This window comes from Trichomycterus rosablanca, chromosome 6 (genome assembly GCF_030014385.1).
Source record: "Trichomycterus rosablanca isolate fTriRos1 chromosome 6, fTriRos1.hap1, whole genome shotgun sequence".
Classification (NCBI taxonomy): domain Eukaryota; kingdom Metazoa; phylum Chordata; class Actinopteri; order Siluriformes; family Trichomycteridae; genus Trichomycterus; species Trichomycterus rosablanca.
In genome coordinates this window covers 27163031-27174310 of record NC_085993.1, presented here as the reverse complement: position 1 = coordinate 27174310, position 11280 = coordinate 27163031, and positions in this window count along the sequence as shown.

Sequence of the window (11280 nt, the reverse complement as noted above, 5' to 3'; positions counted from 1 at the left end):
GTCAATTTAGTGCAACAGCGAAATTCTGTTGTACTGAATGACAGAAATTTTACTTTAGCACATTTTACAGTTATCCCAGTGGTTAGCAAAAGCTAACATTGACCTTAGCTCAAAGACATTTCTACACATTCACATTTAAATGTTAATAACCTTGTTTGTTTACAAGATTAACCGTAATATTACGTTTTCTGTGTTGTACTGAATGACACTCAGTTTTGTTCTTTAATGTACTGTGTCAGTAAAAAGACATTTTTATTAAATAATGTTAAAATGCATTGACCTCGTGTGTGTGCTGAAGGGTCCCCAAGAGTCTTCTTTTGTTGTTATAATTGGTCACATGACTGCAGTAGCTTGATTGCATATTAAAATAAGGCTTTTTATTAACGTTGTACTGAATGACAACTGAAGATTGGGAAAATGGGGACTGAAAGTATCCTGAAAATTATTAATATTAAAAAACACATCTGATTGAATATTATTTAATATGTCACACATGACATTTGTACAATTATGCCAAAGCAGTCAATTTTAAGTTTTACTTCAGATTAATTAGTTTTTTCTTAATGTTTTATTACTTAAAGAGGTAGGGGCACCGTTGCACTGAATGACATTTTGGGGGTTTCAAGGGTTATTTTTTCAAAAATCATACATTTTCCGTAAAAATTACTTTAGGTTTCAGTAAAGATGTACAAATGGAGTAGATTGAAGGTATATCCACTTATATTAATATAATTGTATATTATTTATCAAGTGGGGACACTAAAAAGTTACGTCTCGTCTTTGACCCATATACATACAGCTCACTAGTTAACCAGGTAGCGTTAGCAGATGAGAGAGGTTTTCTCGATATGGTGGGAAAAAAAACAAGAACAACAAAGAAATGAGCCGTGTCTACAGTTTAGAAGTTCCGACACAGATTAAAACACTATATATACTGTATTTGTTGGGGCACAGTTGTTGCAAAATAGCAAACGGTGGAGCGATGTTACTACCGGGGTGAATATATTAACGTTTAATTTAGAGATGGACCGATCGGGTTTTTTGGCATCGATTGCGATCTCCGATCTCCTTTCAGGGCAATCGGCCGATAGTCGATTTCGATCGGGGGGGGAATGACATGCAATTTTTAGCGCAAAATCAGCAGTAAATAATAAAGTAACCACACAATTATTTTTTTCACCCACAGGAGACATATCTTATTAGTCTAACTGACCCACACACACACACAGGTTTAATGTTATCCAGTTTAGTCTGAAAAAAACTTAAAAAGAGCCTCACAGTGAAGATAAACCGAAAGCAACAGCGTGTGTGTGTTTCTTTAAAAAAACGCTTTGTTCACAGTGTCGCTTTAAATGATTCTGATTCAGGAGTCGAATGTGACGCGTAAGTTTCTCTCTCCGTTTTTACTGTTATTAATAAATGCTGTGGTTTTAAATAAACACCAGCTGCTACAGAACATTTTGTGTGACTTTCTTACATTAAAAAGCTTAATTAAAAAGCTTAATTAAACCGCTATTACCACAGAGCGGTCACCGAGTCAGACTCGTTCCGTCTGTGGAGCTAAAAGTTCTGATTACCCTAAAAGTTTAGCAGATGATCCTGAACTAACGAATTTGGTAATGAATAAACTTTTGCCTCTGATTGGCTCTGTAACGTTTCTGTTCTCATTTACATCAAAAGCAATGAATAATGTGCTGATAGAATCGGCTCAGATGTGACCGGGTTGTATTATCTTTTTAAAGTAAATATTTCAGTCAGCAAAATTGCATCGTATGTATGATGCACAACGTTAATTCTGTTATTTTAGGTCGTGAAGAGCTTTCATGATGGTTTCTGTATGATGGTTGATGAATGGTGATGTGATGGTTCGTGTTTTGTAGTGCAAAGTCTGGATCAATTCACTGAGCTGTTAAGCTTAACATGATCTTTATATATCAAGTGATCGGATCGGCTACATTTGGGAAATATCGTCCGATCGTCGATAGCATATTTTGATTGAAAATCGGCCGATATCGATTTAAAGTCGATCGATCGCCCCATCTCTAGTTTAATTGCTATACCATTGTTATACCAACAACACAGAAGCAAGCTGGAAGCGTAGATACACAAAGTCGTCCTATTTTTTACAACAGACCTGTGACAAAGTTATACTGTGGAGTCATACCTCAGCATAACAAAGTATAACGAAGTTTAACTGTGCACTTCATCAGCGGTGACTGGGAGACTGCAAACATCATTTTATTTGTTAAAGGGAGAGCTAAGGGTAATTGTAAAATACTTGCATTTTAAATAAAGACTTAAAATTGTGTGTGTATATATGTGTATATATATATACAGGGGTTGGACAATGAAACTGAAACACCTGTCATTTTAGTGTGGGAGGTTTCATGGCTAAATTGGACCAGTCTGGTGGCCAATCTTCATTAATTGCACATTGCACCAGTAAGAGCAGAGTGTGAAGGTTCAATTAGCAGGGTAAGAGCACAGTTTTGCTCAAAATATTGCAATGCACACAACATTATGGGTGACATACCAGAGTTCAAAAGAGGACAAATTGTTGGTGCACGTCTTGCTGGCGCATCTGTGACCAAGACAGCAAGTCTTTGTGATGTATCAAGAGCCACGGTATCCAGGGTAATGTCAGCATACCACCAAGAAGGACAAACCACATCCAACAGGATTAACTGTGGACGCAAGAGGAAGCTGTCTGAAAGGGATGTTCGGGTGCTAACCCGGATTGTGTCCAAAAAACATAAAACCACGGCTGCCCAAATCACGGCAGAATTAAATGTGCACCTCAACTCTCCTGTTTCCACCAGAACTGTCCGTCGGGAGCTCCACAGGGTCAATATACACGGCCGGGCTGCTATAGCCAAACCTTTGGTCACTCGTGCCAATGCCAAACATCGGTTTCAATGGTGCAGGGAGCGCAAATCTTGGGCTGTGGACAATGTGAAACATGTATTGTTCTCTGATGAGTCCACCTTTACTGTTTTCCCCACATCCGGGAGAGTTACGGTGTGGAGAAGCCCCAAAGAAGCGTACCACCCAGACTGTTGCATGCCCAGTGATAGCTCAGTGGTTAAGGTACTGGACTAGTAAACAGAAGGTTGCCGGTTCAAGCCTCGCCACCACCAAGTTGCCACTGTTGGGTCCCTGAGCAAGGCCCTTAACCCTCAATTGCTCATTGTGTACAGTAAGCCGCTTTGGATAAAAGCGTCCGCTAAATGCTGAAAATGAATGCCCAGAGTGAAGCATGGGGGTGGATCAGTGATGGCATTCCCTTGGCCCAATACTTGTGCTAGATGGGCGCGTCACTGCCAAGGACTACCGAACCATTCTGGAGGACCATGTGCATCCAATGGTTCAAACATTGTATCCTGAAGGCGGTGCCGTGTATCAGGATGACAATGCACCAATACACACAGCAAGACTGGTGAAAGATTGGTTTGATGAACATGAAAGTAAAGTTGAACATCTCCCATGGCCTGCACAGTCACCAGATCTAAATATTATTGAGCCACTTTGGGGTGTTTTGGAGAAGCGAAACGTTTTCCTCCACCAGCATCACGTAGTGACCTGGCCACTATCCTGCAAGAAGAATGGCTTAAAATCCCTCTGACCACTGTGCAGGACTTGTATATGTCATTTCCAAGACGAATTGATGCTGTATTGGCCGCAAAAGGAGGCCCTACACCATACTAATAAATTTTTGTGGTCTAAAACCAGGTGTTTCAGTTTCATTGTCCAACCCCTGTATATATATATATGTATATATATAGATATAGATATAGATATAGATATAGATATATATAGATAGATAGATATAGATATAGATATATATATAGATATATATAGCACCTGTTGCACACATACTGATTCCATCATATACTGTGTCATTTTGTGGGGCCAAGCAAACTTTAAAGTACTCAAAACCTAAAAAAAAAATCGGCCACAGACATATAAAAAATCTAAATCATACAAAAAATAAAACATACTGTGATATACTGTATATAATATATAATGTGATATATTACAAATATATAATATAATATATAATGTGATATATTAAAAAATTCTGATTCTAAGAAAAAATTCTAAGAAATCTTGACTCAACGATCTTTAACATTACCATCCCTACTAGCTCTACTGTACAGATATGCCAAAAACCAGGAGATGGTTCATGCTAACCACATAACATGCTTAATCACATAACAGACAAAACCCATGGCAAACTGCATTTTAAATTTAGTCACAGATAAAAAAAAAACAATATTGGATATGAGACAGAGCTCCTAACTCAGGGGTGGGCAATTACATTTTCCAAGGGGCCACATAAGAAACTGTTACTGTTGTGGAGGGCCGGACCAATAGGGTGAACTTCATTCTGCTCAGTATTAATAAGATTTCTTTTTATTGTCTAAATTGTACAGTTCTGATAAGCTGTTACTGTTAAGAGTAGATGTTTAATCAGAAAATGAAAAGCAGGCAGAGTAAAAACATCAACATTATTTCACTATTTAATAAACGTTCTTGAAAACAAATGTGAACAAAATGTGCATTAACTATCTTAACTGCTCCAGTCCTGGATGTGTAAAACTTTATAAAAAGTCGACGTTGGTTTGCAGTTTAGTTAGCGAAGCTTTAGATGTGACGCTCTGCATCATTCAAGTTCTTCTATTTCTCTGTGTTTAGTACTGTAACGGCAATATAAACCCTAGATTGAAATTGTGATCCTTAAACAATTTCACACCAAGGTTATAATAGTTTTGGATTTTTCATTATAGTTTAGTTTTATTTCGTTGTGACTTTTTTTTCTCTAATTCAGTTAGATTTAATTAGTTTTTAGAGTGGGTTTGCTAGTTTTTATTAGTTTTTATTATTTTTAATGCTTAGTTTTAGTTTAGTTTTCATTAGTTCTAGTATTAGTTTTATCATACTGTTGGTTATTTTTCAGGTGCAGGATTCAAAAAGGTCAGAGTAAGTATTGTGTAATAAAAACTCAACAAAAGATACCATTTAAAAAATGTATTCAATTACTGTTGAACAACCAACTGTTTACAAAAACTGTAACAGTCCACAAGATAGCAGCCTTAAGTGCAAAATGTGTGTAATACTGCTGCTGAAAATAGTCAATAGACTAAGGACACACATGAACATAATAATCAGGGCTGTCACACGATAAAAAATGTTGGGCCCCCTCAACAAATTGCATATGCTGACAGCTGTATGAAGTTAGACTTCAAGTCCAAATTCCTGCCTCTGGTATTTTTAATGCACACTTTTAGTTCTTTTAATTTTACTTAACAAAAATATTGTAATATAATAATGATGACCTGGCGAGTGCAGCCAGTGGGGGGGGGCAGTGAGGTGAGTGGTTGAGTTCATGTCGTGGAGGCCCCCCTGCCATGGGCCCCAGTGCATCTTTTGTATCATCCGTAGTTTTTCCTGCCCTTGTAATTCACACAAGAACTATTTTTCCTTAAAAAAGGGCTATTCTAAGAAAAAGAATGATGTTTTCTAACATCTCACCTGTCATGTAATGTGAATTACAAATATATTGTCTGGCCCTTTAAGAATGTTAAGTGTACTATAGGGGCAAAGGGAGCAAGTGTGTAGGGAAGATATAAAAAATGACACAGTGCCATGAGGGAGCATGAGGTACCGTAGGGTGCCAGCAGCTGACGTAAAACTGCTTGAGTGGAAAAAAAATCGATTTAATATCAGTTCACAAGGCTCATAAATAAATTGACAAACACGAAAACGAAGGGTATTTTATCTATAATTTCAGTACGTTTTAGTTAGTTTTGTAAACGCCTAATACAGTTCCAGTTAGTTATCCTTTTTTCTTTTAATTACCGTTTTCATTTATTTCAGTTAACGAAAATGTTTTTTCAATTTCAGTTTTCGTTATTTTGTTCGTTTTCGTTAACGATAATAACCCTGCTTCACACCTGACTTTTGAAGTTCATGTCTTGTTAAAAACTCTATCATCCCTGTCAGTCGCGCTCAGTTCTGTTTGCCGACACATTATGGTGAAGCTGGATACACTCGTCTCGAACACACGTAAATCAAAACTTGCTGACATTTTTAAAAATAGCACTCACATCAAAATAAAAACAATCCTGTTATATGGCATGTGTGATGTACATTTATTTATGTCTGATTTTTAATTGCCACTGACCTCTTGCGGGCCGGCTGGGGATGGCTGTACAATGCCCAGGTCTGTCCTAACTCCATGCTGACTGTATTCACAACTTTTAACATTTTCAGTGGTCAATGGTATTTTGTGATCATGCCCCATCTCTTTAAATCAATTTATTTGTTAAGTTCAACAAAAATGGTTTCATCTTGAGTAGCAGTGCAACTTTGATGGTTAGCATTTAATTTTGATTAATGCAAACAGAAAATATTTAATACATCCATCAAGATGTGCATTTGTTCAGTGCTTAGTTCAGGCTATTGGATCTGAATGTGGTAAAGCTGCAACATTACTAAGCTCAGTATTAACTATGCTTATTATAACGACTGTTCATTGTAACAGAATACATTTAATAAAAATAGTGACCCATCAAATTAGTTTCATATTAACAACATGGTAGTGCTGTAAAACAGCAAGTTCAACAAACACCACAAACAAAACAGGATCAGCATTTAGAATTCAGATTTTAAATGCTAGCAAGTAGGGATTATTTTATTATTTTCAAATTTATTAACGATTCCGATTGTGTTTTTTTTTTTTTTTTTTTTTTTGTATAATGCCATTGGAAAAAAGACACAAATTTTGCATTTTAATTTAAAAGACTGCAGAAGTGCAAAAATAGTAACAGCACCACCTACAATTATTAAATTGTGCAAATAATGGTTACTTTTAAATATCTTTTCCAGGGACTCAAACTGTGCAAGCACAACAAAATTTGTAACAAAAATAATAACAATAATTAAAACAAAATACAAATCTTAATTAGCTATATCCTTTTTAAGAATAGCTTACAAACAACTCACTTTAATTAATGTGCAAGCATAAGCTCCTTACATTAACATTTCCCTGGGTATGTTCAAAAACCTAGTGACCTACGTACCTTGCTCTCTTACTGCCTACATAGGCAGCTGCCTAAGCAAAGAGGATTCTAATAATCATCTAGTCATCAATTTATAAATCAGATTATTCAATCGCACTAATTAGACAGCGATTACATTGGGTTTCGCTTACAAAGCTAACACATTTAGCATCATTCCATTCAAACCAATGGGATGGAGTGCGCTAGCATGTCAACTATCACCTCCGAAAATGGTTAAATTGTCAGTGACAAGCCCGAACTTGCAAATAAAAACACTTGTACTCATTTAAACAAATTGAAATTTAGTAATAATTTATTTACATTTGAAAATAACTCTTTGCCCCGCATCGTCTGCCATGTTTGTAACTTTTTGAGAAAAGTCGTGCCGCACTAAATGCTCATTAATCACTGAAAATAACGTTTACATTTAAGATTACTTCTCGGGAGCATAGGACGTAAAATGCTGTTTATGTAGAGAGCGCACTAGGTTTTTGAACACACCCCCTGTGTGTGTGTTTTTTTTTTTCCACGCACAATTGAGGTTAGTGCACAGACCTGTGATATGTGGCCTGTGAGAATAGCATTTGTTGGTATTTTAATCTCGATTGTCACATTTCTAGCATCGTGTAAAAAACGTTAATTCAAATTAACCCAATTAATCGTGAAAATCATCCAGCACTATAAGTATATGTAAAGACATACCTGAAATCCACTGTTATAATTATTGCTCTGAAACCCTTTTTTCTTGACTGTCTATAGAGGAATCATGTCCTTGCATAGGTGGATTGTTACTGCGTGAGTAATATCGCTCCACTGTTTGCAACAGCCATGGCTCGACAAACCTATACGTACAAACCCAGACGTGTCGGATTTATAAAAAAAAATTGATTTAAAAAAAAGAAAAAGAAAAAAAAAGAAACCTACTAAACTGCCAACACAGTTCATTTCTTAGGCAGGTTCTTAAGGTGCATATCTGGTATCTCGCTCTTCATCCTGTCTGTTTTGTGTTTTTGTTTTTATTTTTAGTTATTTCTTCAACGTTTCGACAAAGCCTTTCTTATCTGTTCAGACTATGCTAACACTATTTGGCTACCTAGTAAGCTCTACCTAATCTGCACAGCGTCCCATCAAAATAAAAACAATCCTGTTATGTGGCATGTGTGACGTACATTTATTTACGTCTGATTTTTAATTGCCACTGACCATAGCGATTCTAACAGCAAACAATATCATATTATTTGCTGCCTATTGAAGCCAATGGCTGTATAAACTATGCTACGGTATGGTGGTGTACAACAAATCCATACCATATAGGGAATTAAAGCCGGTATAACAAATGAATCATCATACCGCCCAGTACTACTAGCCATCAGCAAACAGTTAATTACAAGTACTTACTAAACATGCTTATCTCCTCCCATTTTTGTCATCTTTTACATTACAAAAGGTAGAACTCTGCTTATTATCTTACATTACACTACATAATTAGGACCCAGCATCCCACATAACAATTTGAATAGATATTGCATCATCTACTTAATTATCCTTCAAGAAAATATATACATACAGTGTATCACAAAAGTGAGTACACCCCTCACATTTCTGCAAATATTTCATTATATCTTTTCATGGGACAACACTATAGACATGAAACTTGGATATAACTTAGAGTAGTCAGTGTACAGCTTGTATAGCAGTGTAGATTTACTGTCTTCTGAAAATAACTCAACACACAGCCATTAATGTCTAAATAGCTGGCAACATAAGTGAGTACACCCCACAGTGAACATGTCCAAATTGTGCCCAAAGTGTCAATATTTTGTGTGACCACCATTATTATCCAGCACTGCCTTAACCCTCCTGGGCATGGAATTCACCAGAGCTGCACAGGTTGCTACTGGAATCCTCTTCCACTCCTCCATGATGACATCACGGAGCTGGTGGATGTTAGACACCTTGAACTCCTCCACCTTCCACTTGAGGATGCGCCACAGGTGCTCAATTGGGTTTAGTCCATCACCTTTACCTTCAGCTTCCTCAGCAAGGCAGTTGTCATCTTGGAGGTTGTGTTTGGGGTCGTTATCCTGTTGGAAAACTGCCATGAGGCCCAGTTTTTGAAGGGAGGGGATCATGCTCTGTTTCAGAATGTCACAGTACATGTTGGAATTCATGTTTCCCTCAATGAACTGCAGCTCCCCAGTGCCAGCAACACTCATGCAGCCCAAGACCATGATGCTACCACCACCATGCTTGACTGTAGGCAAGATACAGTTGTCTTGGTACTTCTCACCAGGGCGCCGCCACACATGCTGGACACCATCTGAGCCAAACAAGTTTATCTTGGTCTCGTCAGACCACAGGGCATTCCAGTAATCCATGTTCTTGGACTGCTTGTCTTCAGCAAACTGTTTGCGGGCTTTCTTGTGCGTCAGCTTCCTTCTGGGATGACGACCATGCAGACCGAGTTGATGCAGTGTGCGGCGTATGGTCTGAGCACTGACAGGCTGACCTCCCACGTCTTCAACCTCTGCAGCAATGCTGGCAGCACTCATGTGTCTATTTTTTAAAGCCAACCTCTGGATATGACGCCGAACACGTGGACTCAACTTCTTTGGTCGACCCTGGCGAAGCCTGTTCCGAGTGGAACCTGTCCTGGAAAACCGCTGTATGACCTTGGCCACCATGCTGTAGCTCAGTTTCAGGGTGTTAGCAATCTTCTTATAGCCCAGGCCATCTTTGTGGAGAGCAACAATTCTATTTCTCACATCCTCAGAGAGTTCTTTGCCATGAGGTGCCATGTTGAATATCCAGTGGCCAGTATGAGAGAATTGTACCCAAAACACCAAATTTAACAGCCCTGCTCCCCATTTACACCTGGGACCTTGACACATGACACCAGGGAGGGACAACGACACATTTGGGCACAATTTGGACATGTTCACTGTGGGGTGTACTCACTTATGTTGCCAGCTATTTAGACATTAATGGCTGTGTGTTGAGTTATTTTCAGAAGACAGTAAATCTACACTGCTATACAAGCTGTACACTGACTACTCTAAGTTATATCCAAGTTTCATGTCTATAGTGTTGTCCCATGAAAAGATATAATGAAATATTTGCAGAAATGTGAGGGGTGTACTCACTTTTGTGATACACTGTATATACATCTGCTGAAATTTTTTTTAAGTTCCTTAAATATGGAAAAAATGTAAGTTCTTTTTAAGTTCCTTAAATATGGCACATAAGGCGTACTTGCAAATGTGTAAAGCTGCAAACTGTCTAAAAAGCTGTATGAGCAGACAATGTTAATGATAAATCGATTAATGGCAAATCGACAAATAAAACACTCCAATTAAGTCATTTAATTCATGTCCTAGGCTGATAATTGATATTTTAATTAAAAATGGAGCTGCAGATCTCACATAGGCACCGATACAAGCACAAAGTAATGAGTCAGTAGATGGCCTTGCTAATACGACTTGCTTCTGTTCTCAGGAGAGCGTGCTACAGTAGTAGTTAACCCTTTAAAGCCAGCCCATTCAAATTTCGAAACAATAATTTCGATGGCTTAAAGCCTTATATCTCCGCCGTCCAATCACTGATTGTAAATCTGAAAACTGCCCCAGGTAGCTGACAACCCAGGCTAAAAGGCAATATCATTGGTCAAGCGGTTTGTGTCGTGGCTGGTTTGCATATTTAATGAGAAGGAGGATAAATTTTTTTTTTCATTCGCCCCGCCCTCACACGGACGCAGCTGAGACAGTCGACTGGATAACAACACAAAAAGAGAAATTCTGTCAGTGAAATGAGGTGAGATCTATTTTAACACTGTTTATTAGTGTTATTACTTTTCATTTCTACTCAGAAAACTTGGCTTTAATGGTAAAATTGTAATATTATTAGTGTTTACGCTTTGGAAAAGCTGAGGTGTTTTTGAGAGCTGCGTTCTAAGTTTAGTCAGTCAGCTCCACAACTCTCCTTTCTGAATCGATTGTAAGGTTTTTTATGTCCATCTAGATGGAAATAAATACGTGTGGAGAGTTTATCAGATACCTTTTTAGTCTCGTTTGTTTAGTAGTTTGTAAAGTATGCAGCAGTTTTACACAAATAAGGGAATAGTAGTGAACCAAGCTAAGCTAAGCTATCGGAGCTGTGTGTTTCACCCTGCAGCCATGTGGTTTGAACAGGGTGCTCGACTAAGTCCAAAGTTAGATTTTAT